Source organism: Bombus impatiens, unplaced genomic scaffold (assembly GCF_000188095.3).
Source record: "Bombus impatiens unplaced genomic scaffold, BIMP_2.2 scf_0343, whole genome shotgun sequence".
Lineage (NCBI taxonomy): Eukaryota > Metazoa > Arthropoda > Insecta > Hymenoptera > Apidae > Bombus > Bombus impatiens.
The window spans coordinates 69,300-83,372 of NT_176762.1; the positions used below are offsets into that span (position 1 = coordinate 69,300).

Genomic DNA, 14,073 nt, shown 5'->3' on the forward strand with positions numbered 1-14,073 from the left:
ACTAGAAAATTATGTAGCGTTACTGAGAATTATTGAGAAAAGGGATAAGTAATTCTTGCTGAATAGTTTCGTAATATAGGTAATGATCGAAATATTATCCATTATAATCAATGTAAATTTATAATCAAGCAATATGAACGTGAATTATACGCGTTCTAGTATGTTTTTGTATTACGATCTTGTATGTATTCGAGTATCGTGATCGCCAATGATGTGAAATAGTGACAGACCTTTACCACCTATAAAACATCTACGGTAGACTAACTTTTGGTGGAGATATCTACTTGACGGAAATTGAAATCCGCGAATTTCGGGTCAGAAGTTGACTGACTAGCAATAAGCTCGTCGCCATGGCACTATGGCAGCACCAAAAAATATTTGCTAAGTGTGGGGTTCGAACCCACGCTCCCAGAGGGAACCAGAACTTAAGTCTGGCGCCTTAGACCGCTCGGCCAACCTAGCTGTCTTCTCGACTTTACTTCTATCTCTTGATAAATATCAAAATAATAAAAAATTAATTATTATACACATGTATATTTATTTTCTTTAAAATATTCTTAAATTTCTATTTAACATAAAATAAATCAAACAATTGATCCTGCATACACTTCTTATTTGCATTAAATGCAGAAACAACATCTCCTAAAAATCTTCTAAAAATACCTACAATTGGTGCATAAAGAAATTAACGTAGAAAATACATGGCATCTTGAAACGTGTGACTTACCGCAAGTATATATCGATCTACATTGCGAGATAATCAATTATCGCAAATTGTAATTAGTACCTACAACGTTTCGTCGTCAGTATTCATAAACTGAGAAATGTTCCAATCTTTATGAATACTAATTGCATATAGAATTGCGTGTTTTAAATAATTCATTAGCTCATTTTATTTACCATGATGAAACAGTGCAATAATTGTATAATAAATTGTATTTAATCGTTTAATAATTACAAGTCGTGAATAGTAATTACGCTCAAATTCGACATTGTTATCATTTATTGATCTTGGTTATTTCGGAATAGACATATTTAATGATTAGCTCTCTTTCGATTTTTATGTTACACGCAGTCATGAATAAAAATAGTGGCGCAGGCAAGTTTCTTTCATAGAAAATCTTGCGTAAATTTGTGAACAAACACGTTTCTTCGTTCAATTCTTTTGTAAAATATAATTTTCAGTCGGAGCATTAAATACATCGTAAGTAGGAGTTGAAAACAGTTATTAGACACATCGATCTCAAATCTCTTGAAATATACAGAACTTTATCGCGAATAACTATTAAAAGGCACTGAAATTTATAACTCCATCCATTTCGATATGATTTCTATATCGGTTCCTATATACCAGTTCTAAAACCATTATGTTTTTGGTTCCATATCGGCTACAAAACGTTTCTAAAATCTCATATCAACTTTACGGTAATTGAAATCTTACGTTTCATAAAAAATTTAGTCTATTATTTATTCATATTATATAACTGCTACGAGGTAACGAATTACGATATACTGAGATTTAAGCTCAAAAGTTAATAAGATTAATAATCAAAGGTTTTAATTAGTAATTAATATATCGTAAAAGAAAGATTGAACAAGGTGATCTTATACATAGATATCGTAGAAAAGTGTCCTAATACATTTTTTATAATTGCATATATGTATCTATATGTATATTGCTTTGATACATTTTTGCACACAGAAAATTTTAATCAATGATTCGTGTCTATGTCTCTTTTTTTCCTTAATTATACTTCTTGAAGAAGAATAAATTTATTGTTACGAGAAATCAACAGGTGTCCTACTTTAACAGCAAGCAGGTTATCGATCAGAGCCACTACAGGCATCGATATAAACAAAAGAAATGTTTTCAATTAGTACTATTACTTAAAACTCCCAGAGTGCATTAAGTAATAGTCGATATCGAAGCACGTGATCCTTTATTATGTCATCCATACAGCGTACTCACGATTGTATTATCCGCAAAATGTATTAAAGTCATAAAATGAAACATCGATTCAGTATTTCTCGTGAATAAAAACCAAATTTTTTAATAACTGCCTCTTTAAACGAGCATCAATTCTTCGTGCGCGAAAATACTAAAATTCAAAATTACTATTATGCACGTAGAATGTGTTATTCAAGATACAGAAATATTCCTATCCTTCGTGACACTTTGCACGGCTGAGTGGCAATGAAGCGATGTTCAAGCCAACAACTGAAATACGTGTGGAATTCGAACATTCAGCCTGATAGCAGTCGGAATATTAACTTATTACCTAACCAAGCATTCCAGACATTGCGTATACCTAATTCTGGGAAGTAAAATTTTCACATTATTGACCGTGCACTGCTGTGTGTCCCTCGTGAATACCATAATAGACATATAATGTAGAGTCAAATATACATTTGCACAGTATAATGATGTCGCTCTATAGTACCAACATTCTGATCATACGGAATAGCGAACTATAAGTAAATCATTAATATCGATCTATTAACTATAAAGGTATCTCTTTTTTATTTAACCCTTCATAAGGATATGTAATTTAAAAATTTCTTGTATGTGTATATAAATTTATACAAACTACTTTATTTACTTATTACTGTTGTACTTTATTACTTATTACTATGTCACCCTAGCGGTATCACGTAGAAAATAGAAGTATCATTTTTATTTTCATGATATATAACATATATATATATATATTAACATGATATATAACATATATATATATATAATTATATATATATTTATATAATTATATATATATATAATTATATATATATATAATTATATATATATATATATAATTATATATATATATATGTTATATATCATGTTAATATATATATATATATGTTATATATCATGAAAATAAAAATGATACTTCTATTTTCTACGTGATACCGCTAGGGTGACATAGTAATAAGTAATAAAGTACAACAGTAATAAGTAAATAAAGTAGTTTGTATAAATTTATATACACATACAAGAAATTTTTAAATTACATATCCTTATGAAGGGTTAAATAAAAAAGAGATACCTTTATAGTTAATAGATCGATATTAATGATTTACTTATAGTTCGCTATTCCGTATGATCAGAATGTTGGTACTATAGAGCGACATCATTATACTGTGCAAATGTATATTTGACTCTACATTATATGTCTATTATGGTATTCACGAGGGACACACAGCAGTGCACGGTCAATAATGTGAAAATTTTACTTCCCAGAATTAGGTATACGCAATGTCTGGAATGCTTGGTTAGGTAATAAGTTAATATTCCGACTGCTATCAGGCTGAATACTTTAATTACTTTTATTATATATTATTATGTGTCATATATTTTTAAATATACAAACGTTTATATACATATGTATGTGTTTTCCAAAATCTTGAGATTAATACATGAGTAATACTATAATTGATATATTTCCTATTGTACAAATTGTTATATATACATATTTCTCAGGCAGATTTTAAATATTATAACATTTAATTAAATAATTAAACAATTAATTTCTTGACGATTTTTCAGATGTACGTAATTTTAGCATAAGTGTGCTCATAAACGAGAATGTACGAATACACATTAATACCGATACTGTTCGATTGATTCGAACTTCCAAGCCAAATCTAGTTCGACATTTCTCTTTTATCGATTCGAGACACCTCGTCGCAACTATCGAGGAGATTTCAGCTGGCTAATCGAGCATCCCGAAATTCAGTCACTTAGAAATTGACGAGAGAGATTGACTGCAGCGTTCGACGCGCACTGATTCAATTTTGACCGGTAAAGGATCGACGTGACAACGCCACTATTTGACGCACAAAAGTTCATCGGAATCAGACCACGATACTTCGTTGGAATTATCAACAAAATATAGGAAGAATAGGAAAGGCAAGGCGCAAATGCGAAAGTAAATACCATTCATGAAATTCAAAGAAAGGAATTTCGTTTATTGAAATCTATTTGAAATTATTTCCTCTGTTTTTCACAACAATACACAGATTCCATATAGTCAGAGAAATCTTCGAAAAACTATCAACACGTGATCTGCCTTTATAATCGAACTTTTAGCGATACGTTCTTGTTTATTGTTTAGTAACGTTCTTACAAAAATATTACTATCGTTTATTTATTGATTCGCACCATTTGCAAACTTCCTGTTACAACTCCATTTATTTCAATATCTTATGTTGTCTTATATACTATTCTCACCACAAACACTATCTTCCGACCCTTATAGTTTCACTAAATAAGTATTAAAACCAATAATAAACTTAACATAGACTCAATTCGAACTTATATTTATATATATTTGAACACATATTAAGCATATACGTATACATAAGCATATCTTAGAGCCATTCTTTCTGGTATATTGTATTCTGATATATATATATATATATATATACGCTAATTGCATTTGTCTTTGGCGCTGTTCAAAACGAATTCCATAGTTCCCATTTAATACGTACGCAAAGCTGTTACAGTCGAACGATTAAATAATTAAATAATTAAGATTCTGAAAAATATTACCAACGATAATAAAGGAGCAGGCATTGATTTGATGAAATTTACGTGCAACGTACTTCTCGAAATACAAATATCCCTTAAAGTAGACTCTCGAAAATATATTTTACGGAATATACTGGAAACTATTAGGTACAGAAAAAAAAATTCAACTATGTAAAGAGCTTAGAGAGCTTTTAAAGAAATACATTCGTCAAAAAATGTAGCAAAAGCTAGCGCATTTTTCCTATTTTCGTTGCAAAATACTGGCCAGTTTCACAGAAGTTTAAATATAGCAATTTTAAACAATTCTACGAACTACAAATAAATTGACATTTTTAGCTTCATCGGTGTAATAAAAATTATTACATCTGTAATTCTGTCTGAGCCATGAAACATGTATAATGACCGTAAAACATCTAACATTTTATGATATTCCGCGTGATTATGGATCTTTGTAAACATTGTGAATACTTGTTGCAGGACGGGTATTTGTGTGTGTTTCATAAGCATCAACAAGTATTCTGATGCGTGTACTATAAACGTAAATATTAACCTTAATGATTGTTGCTTGCTTTAATATTACGTATGTGTACCTAGTAAATGTAACAAGTAAATATCGATAGGAAGCGATAGAAATATTTTCGAATGATAATGAAACTAATATCGTGGCTGATAAATCTGAATGCTAAATGAAAACGGTTTAGCTAAAGCAGAATATAATCGACGTACATTTACATTTATTTAAGTCAGAGCGATAAAAGTTAATATTTTTTATCACTGTACGTGGTTTCTGATAATTAATAAATATCTTTATCGATACGTAATCGTAAAATGAAATCTAATAATGGCTTCTAAAATCAGCACATAAAATTGAGCTATAATTAATTAATTATATTGTGATACTGGTAATTCTGAAAAATTAACATTCGTATCACGCTAGTAATAATGTATACGCTTACACGTGTTGACTTCATTTTTATTTCCTACTCCACGTTATACGAGTATATACGGCCGATAAATTTATAAACATAGTATTAATGTTTTCGAAATACGAAAAATTTCAAATTTTCAAACTGCAAATGAAAACTAAGATACCTACTTTCTAAGGCATCACTTTTCTACATAAGAAAAACCGTTGCGAGTTTGCATTGAATAAACAAGAATAGCTTTTAATTTAACATCGAAAAGAAATGATGAAACTAAAAGAAGGAAGACGAAGAATTTAATATAACCATATATATAACCAAAAGAATTTCATATAACCATATCAAATATAACCAGAACAACTGAATACTTTAATATATTAACCCACTTTCAAGTTTCCACCAGGAATCTTCAATTTCATGCAACGGTAAATATATCAACTGTTTCTATTCCCACTTTTAATTTTCCTAAGAAACACATAAATACGTACTTAACAGAAGCCCACAATTAGATTGAAAATGTTTATGTTATTTATAGAAAATTTTAATGTGCAAAAATATACAAGACGATAGGTTTCATAATTCGCAATAATATCCAAATGCAAAACATCCAAAATAAAGTACTCATTATAATTATTTCGGTTCCACTGCTTTATTTGTGTTCATAAATGTCCATGTGTTAGTCATAGTTTTAATCTCGCAACTTCTTTTATTTAAAATAACGAGTAGTTGATTTTATCCTTTTCAGTATGTTTCGAAGACCAAAGGTAAAAATTGAAACGCGTAGGAAATATACATACACGCATAACCAAGTCAATGACATAATCGTATAAAAATTATATACATCAAGTGCTTATTTGAGTTCTATCTCATTATTCTGATTCATCTTCAACCGCTTTTCACTCTTTGCTTCTTCGTTGGCAATTTCCTTGCAGAAAGATGATTTAAGAAAAAGGACTGTCAACAGTTTCTTTCCTCTAATTATTCAGGCTTTTACGTATGCAAAACTAATGTTCTTGCGATAGGCTGGCAAAAGTGTATCAAACATCATAGAAATTATATTAATTACAAAAAGTCGATCGGGTTACGACCAAACGGTACTTTCAACGGAAAGCTTTTTTCTTCGTTTTCAAATTGCTTTAAGCTATAACAAAAGTATATCTAAGAGGCGCACCTATCGGCAAGAAGAAACTTTGACATTTCCAATGTTGAATAAAATTAAATTTCAACGAGATTTTAGTTAATTATGTTCTTTCAAACTAAACATTTCGAAACATAGTGAGAACTTTTACGATGATTTAAATAAAATCAAATCGCGCGGTTCTTTAAATCGCAAACTTTCACGATGAATGTGATGATTTGTGATTCTTCGGATTTGTATCGTGTTATTAACACGTTTCGTGACCGCTCGGGTTTATTTCTTCAGAAGAGATCCGAGAATTCTTTTTTCAGATTTAGTTCATTTCTTCGACAGAGGGCTGACATTTCTTTTCAGATCTTTCAAATCTGAAGAAGCGAATCGAAATATTCACGAAACGTTGGAACGATACACGATCTACTGATAACGCGATCGAAACCCAAAGAATCCCACGCACGAAATCTCTTCCACAAGTCTCGAGCAACCGAATGCAACTACGATCGAATTAATCGCGACGATCTTGCAAAGAAGAAAGGAAAAAATTTTCATCTAATAACAATGTTTCGAAAAAACGGGAAACGTGGAGGAGTGTGTTTTTTTCCAGCACGTTTCGCGTCTGATTCAGAGGAAGCATGGTTTACCGCGGCAGCGTAACCCGCTCTCTAGCCAGCCTTCACTCAAGGGAATTTTTGATTAAAGTTTAATTTACAGGAATGGCTTCGTCCTGGCGCACTTTAAAATGAAATTTTTCATTCTTACCCCGGCTCCTGGCCGCCAGCCCCTCTCACACCCACTTATCATCCTCGTGACCGGACCACTCGGAATGACGTCTGCGAGTGTCACGGATTCCTCCGCATTCGTAATCTCTGCCGCTTTCTTCCCGCGAACAGGGGAATCTTATCAATATTTCAGATTGACGACTCGTGCTCGAGGATGGGCTCTATCTTGGAAGAAAAAATTCGGTGATGTCTGAGAAAGAAGAAACGAGGAATGTGCTTGCTGATAAAAAGGAGAGGCTGAATTTATATGAAACTTTCATATACACGTGTTAATATACAGTGTGTCCGGTTTATCTCGTACCGCTTAAATATTTCGAAAAACATGAATGATACAAAATAACGTTTCAGGCGAAAATTGCACGACATCGAGGGGCACGTGCTATATATACTCTCGTGCATTTGGCCTTGCGATGACCCTGAAACCTCCTGCGAAGGATATATTACGATTTTTAAATGGAAAATTCCATTTTTTATTACACATTCTTGTAACTGACACTCAGACGTTTTCAAAACGCTACTGTCCCCTGCCTTTCGTACCATCCGCTATCCAGATATGAACCATAAATTTCGATGTGTCTATGTCGCCGCCATTAGCGTTGTCTGTTGTATACCACGGGGACACATAAAAATGTTTTTTTATAACGCTACTACTGGTATGGCATTGTCGAAACACAAGGTCACACTTTCCCAATGTTTAGCTAATATTGCTTTGTCGAATTCGAAAATTCATGTCACGATAGCGGATGCGAAAAGCACAAGCTTATAGTATTTCCAAAGCCTTCGAGTGTCGGCAACAAGAACATGCGATAAAGGAAGGAGATAACTACTTAAAAATTTTCATCTCGATTTCGCTGGAGATAACTGGAAAGTTAAATGTCGTGCAATTTTTATGAAACGTTTTTTCGTACCATTCATGTTTTTCGTAATATTTGAACGATTCCTTATACAGGAAGCTCACAGATTTACTACCCAGCGTTTCTCTCGCAAACGATAAGTACGAGGAAAGAATGAAAGAGGAGGAAGATGAATGGTTCATTCAGCGTTGAGCTATATATTCATGATAATATCTTTTTCGCAAGTAAAAAAATGTGCATTTTGCAGTTGCATTATTTTTTTTTAATAGAAACCATTTTCTTTTTTTTTTTTTTTGCATACATCGAACCCTCTCGTCATATTACGTAGAAAGGCATTAAGGTAACATGGTCGAAAATTAATTTAAAAGATATTTTATTTCTATTATATTAGATATATTATTGTTATTTGTATTAGTATTATCACTATTATGAGATATATCAGATACATTATTTTTAATTTTGTAGAATATCATGTGTAAGACAAAGAAAACATAAATACGAGAGCACCGCATTACGTCTGTCTTTTCTTTCGCATGATATTCTGCAAAATTAAAATTAAAATATCTTTTAAATTAATCAATTTTCGACCATATTAGCCGAAATACATTTTTACGTACAATGGTGAGAAATTTCGATGTATGAAAAACAAAAAATTCCGTTTTAAAGAATAGTTCAACTTAAAATACACACCAATTTTTGCATTTGTAAAAAAGATATTATCTTGAATACGTAGTTCATTTCGAACCATTGCTTCTTGTCTTTCTTTCTCTCTTTTCGAAGATTTGTAACGTGCAGCGTTTTAGAAAGCGACGAATCTTTTGAAAAAAGTACTTACAAAAATAAATAAGCTTATTTCACTCTATTCGAAAAATCTTTTCTGAAACTTTCGTATACGCATAATCTATGGCATGAAATAATAGGTCAATATTAATTATAAACCCTCAATTACGAAAGAAAATAAATAAAGAAAAATCATAAAAATCATAAAAACGGAAAATAGTAGTCTATTCGCTTTAATAAATATACTTATCATATGAAAAGAACAGCAAAAAGAGAAAAAAGATATTTCATTCCAAATATTCCAAGGAAGAATATAAAGAAGAAGGCAAATATGTTTCCAATAGTATAAAGAGGAGAAAAGGAAAAGATGAAAGAAACACAGGTTCCTCTTATATAATCAGTCAGGGAAATTGTTTGAATAAACAGATCGAAATGCATAAAAATTCCACACTTGTCCGTTTAAGTCCTTTCTTTCTCCATTCGACTCGTTCATTTATTCGAATCTTCGCAGAATCAACGATGTGCAAGCGGAGAAAATTAACTTCGTAAGAAGTTAAACTTGCACGTTCGGAAGTAGGTATGATTGCATTAAGCCGCTGAAGGAATCCGTGTAAATTGGAAAAAGTCCCGGCGCGTGATTCTTTTCTTGATTTGTGTCCTGCGTTAATCTTCGAGGTCTTGTCCAAAGGAATATTTTAATAATTTTCAGCAATGGTGAAACGAGATTGCTAGGACAACCTGTTTTGTTTGATACAACAAAAAACAGAAAACAGAATTTCCTAAAGATCCTATTCTAGCGAATATCATGTTTTTCTTCTTTTCAAAACAATCAGATAAAAAGATTTTGTAGCAGGCGATCAAATTTTCTTCGAATAAAACATAAGAGAATTAAACATCGTATTCGTCTCTGTGGTTTCTTATGAAAATTGAACTTAAAATAGGTGAATATATAAAATGACTAAATAATTAAAAACGTCTGTAATCGTGCGTTAAAGTGGGTTGCACGACTGTAATATATAAAATATTTCTCAACTTTGATATTAATTTTCTTTGAATTTAATTTTAACATAAAAGCAGATGCTCATTATTTCACATAATTACTCGTAGAACAAATGTCGTTTTCTTTTATTCTCTTAACAAAATTAAACAAATTATACTAATACGAAATAAAATACAGACGAAAAGTTTGCTTATTAAAAATACTTAAATGTTTACTGAATAAAAATGCACCTTTATCGAAATCAGTGCAGCTAAATTGAAACAATTGATAGCAGAAAAATAATATAAGAAACTAATAAAATATCATATGAAATGTTCCCTGGTTGGAAAGACTTAGATATTCAAAAATTCTATTCAGCAATTCTACTTTAAAATATATTACGGTTATGCCTCAAAACTTCCTTTCTGCTACAAAGTATTGTATTGATCGAATTCACATTTCCAATTCCACCGTATACTGTTAAAACTACAACTTCCTTTTCTCTATTTTAATTCTTGTCAAACATTCCGCGCAACGCACAATCTGATCAAAAATCTTCGTATCGTTGAACCTGCTATAGAAATTGCTATAACAAACGCGTATAGCGATTCGCAGGAGTTACGTGGCTGAACACGAAGAACGTGCAAGCGAAATTACGATTTCACGTGTGACGCTGAAACTACTTTATTTCTTCGCTACGAGACTACGTAGCCAGTGAATTTGCTGACATTCGACAGTCATAAAGTTTTACACGAAACACTATAAATGCAGTGCAGAGAAACGACATTTTTTTAAACGCGCTATCGAATATATACAAACTGATACATTGAAAAAGATTAAACGTTGTATGGTGAATTAGTTGTATATGTGATGAAAGTGTTTATCTAAATATACAGAGTGTCTCATTTTAGTCGATCCACGCAAATGACTCCTAAACTGTACGTTATCCGAAAAAGTGCTTCAAATAAAACTCGCTTTGTTTCAAGGATGGTATCTTTTGATGATCGTAAAACTTATCTAGGTGGACGTGGTTTCGAGATTTCACGGTGACCTCTGTTTTGTTTGTGTAGAACTATACGCGTTTTTATGCATCGTTCGATGCATTTTTTAATTCTCTACAAAAAAGAAATTTATTGTGAAATTTATCATGCGAAAAACAAGCAAGGATAACGCAGAGCTTTTGCGTTTATGTTATCCTAGTCTTTCATACATTCAACTTGATGAAATTAACATTGAAATATCTTTTAAACGATGCATTTTCAAATACATGTGCCTTGATGCTTGTTTGCATAATATTAAGAACTGCATTAAATGGCGTAGGAAAAAATATACATGTCCATTTAAAATGACAAAGATCAACGTGAAGTCTCAAAATCGCCTCCATCTAAAAGAATTTGGTGGTTATCATAAGGCGTCGGCCTTGAAGCATGCTTTACTTGAAACACTTTTTCGAATAACATAAAATTTAAAAGACAATATACAACAGTTTAGGAGATTCCCTGTATATTCATGTAGATATAACTCGACAATGCGACATTTACTATTTTAACCGATATAGTAAATAATTATGCTCCCGTGATATTAAATTATTCGAGTAGTATTGCCTATCTCGTTAAATTCATCTTTGCTTAAATTAATTAAATGGGAAAAATCAATACATGAATTCATTATATGATATTAATGAATAATTAATTATGTTGGCATTTCTCGTAACTATATTATAATTCTACTGACAGAAAACAAACAACGGAACCGTTGTGAGCATATGGTGTTTTATTACGGTAGCTAGCTGCGATAAGTCCAAAGTAACGTTAAATAGGCGAGAATAATATTTTTAATTTACCGTGATCTTACGCGAGGAAAATGATAAAAAAAGAACAAAACTTTATTCTCTTAATTTGATATCAATTTCTTGTGTCTATAATAATTTATTTTTACATCAGAGAAAAATTCAACGTGGAGAAGCAGATTAAACTATATGGTTACCGCACTCTATATTACTTTATCTTTACCTCCAGTAGTCGTGTAGTTCCAAAACATTCAATCGTTAACGTGCCTCTTCCTAGATATAAGGCAATAAATCCCGCGATACGCTACCGACATTATGGGAAACTGTAGGCTCGAACTCGAAAGACTCGAACCCAAATAAAAGAGTGTCCGTCTCTCGGTTTTTAAATCCCAGGAAACAACTTGAAGGAGAACTGAACTCTTCTGAAAACACCTAGATAACCCCTCCGGTGATCCCTCAATCACAGCTAGCTTCCCACGTTGCGGAGCAGACGTACCGATGTAACGCAAGTAAGAACGTTGTTGCGCAAACTTGCGTAAACTTTGAAACGATTCAAACAAGTCCGTAAACAGAATGCATAAGAAAGCTATCGAGCATGGACGAGAAAGGACGCGTAGGAAACTTAGAAAAGCTCATTGTAGCGCGAAACGGTCACTTTTGTGCGTAAGTGTATATGTACTCGCTCAGTGAAAAAGGATGAAAAATATGAACTGCTGTCCGTATTTTTATACAAGGTTAGCTGTCAGAGATAGACACAGTACGATGTAATACGCAATACTCATCAAACGATTAAGACTGACAGACTGAAGGCTCGTATGGCGCGAGCCGATACCGAAGGCTCGCCCAGACACGTCCAGTAATTTAGTCAAGTGGCGAGTAATTCAGTAACACATCATGCGTGAACATTAAAATTTAGTCGAATAATTTAGTAAAATGGTTTACTCCAGTGACATCCATTCCGTTAGATTTTTCTGGTCGAGTAGAATTACTCCGTTTGTCGAACTGAAATAAACCGAGGATTATCGCAAATAATGGAGAAGTATTAGAATCCTGAGATTTGAATTCAATTGAGAAGTCTTGGGACAAGGTAGATAAGTCAGTACCAACGTATCATCAAAATTAGAAGAAGAAATTTGGTGAATCACTGGAGATTGTTGAAAGACAGTTCTCCATGAGAAGCTTTTCATAAATTCCAAATTGCTAAAATTGTATAAAGCAATGAGATATAGTAAATACAAACGAGAAATTTAACGTTATCGTACACAAAGATGAAATTTTTAACGTGAGATACGTTTTATTTACTTTTCTATTTATTTTATTTTACCTATTTATTTCGAGATTCCATAATCTCTGTTATTATGCAAACTTCTAAACGAGGTAACAATTCTCAAAGGTTTTTATAATTTCCTAATCGTTTCAAAAGTTCCTCTCATTTTCTTTAAGTGTCCTAACAATTATGAACGTAATATATGTACGTTTCCCCCACTCAGCAAACAGAGATGAAGAAACAAATTGAAAAATACAGAGGAACAACCGCGTAAACGTCCATGTAAACGCGAGGACGACGGACGAACTTTTCTTTTCGCCATCGTGGTGAAAACAAAATTCCTGAAAGACCTATTCACGGTGACGTTTTAACCGTGCGACCCGGTAATGAATCGACGACGAACGACGCGCGTCCTCTTTTCAATTTTTAAAGGGCGAAAGTTGGCGTGGCTTATCGCGCGACGGCTCGTTCAAATAGTTCGTCCAATGGGACAGTTAGTGGCAATATTCTATCGCTCGTTCCAACCTTCCGCCGATAGTAAATTCAGAATTGATGGAATTTTTTCGAAACATGTTTTCAAATAATTTTCCAAGATGTGTTTTCAAGTAATTTTCAGAGACGTGTTTTCGAGTAATTTTCCAACAAATTTTCCTAAAATCTTCTCCGAATTAGTCGACTTATCTATTATTCATGTATATCGCTTACTATTAAAAAAAAAGAATTCAAAGTTTTTGATAAAATGATCACGAATATGATCTTCTTATCAAATAGTACAATTTTATTATTTAAAATAACTCGTTTCTTATGTAATAACTTATGTAAAATAACCGGCGCTGTTCTTCTAGAAAATACTTCGCTTTTGGAGTCCGAAAATTGACAATTTTTTTAAATATATCACTTTCCTAGCGCATCAATGATATTTAGAATCACGCTTAATTTTTTAGATGCAGCGTAATTTCTCCTATATTTTCCTCGTTGGTTTCGTGATCATTCCGTTGAAAAGAAATATTCACAGTGACATTTTGCAAATGTCACA

At 32.2% G+C, this 14,073-nt stretch overlaps 1 non-coding gene across 1 annotated transcript; it reads right to left on the bottom strand.

Moving 5' to 3' along the window:
* Positions 1–379: 379 nt before the first annotated feature.
* TRNAL-UAA lies at positions 380–462 on the bottom strand. Its single transcript has one exon. It is a non-coding gene; the product is annotated as a tRNA-Leu (tRNA).
* Positions 463–14,073: the final 13,611 nt, after the last annotated feature.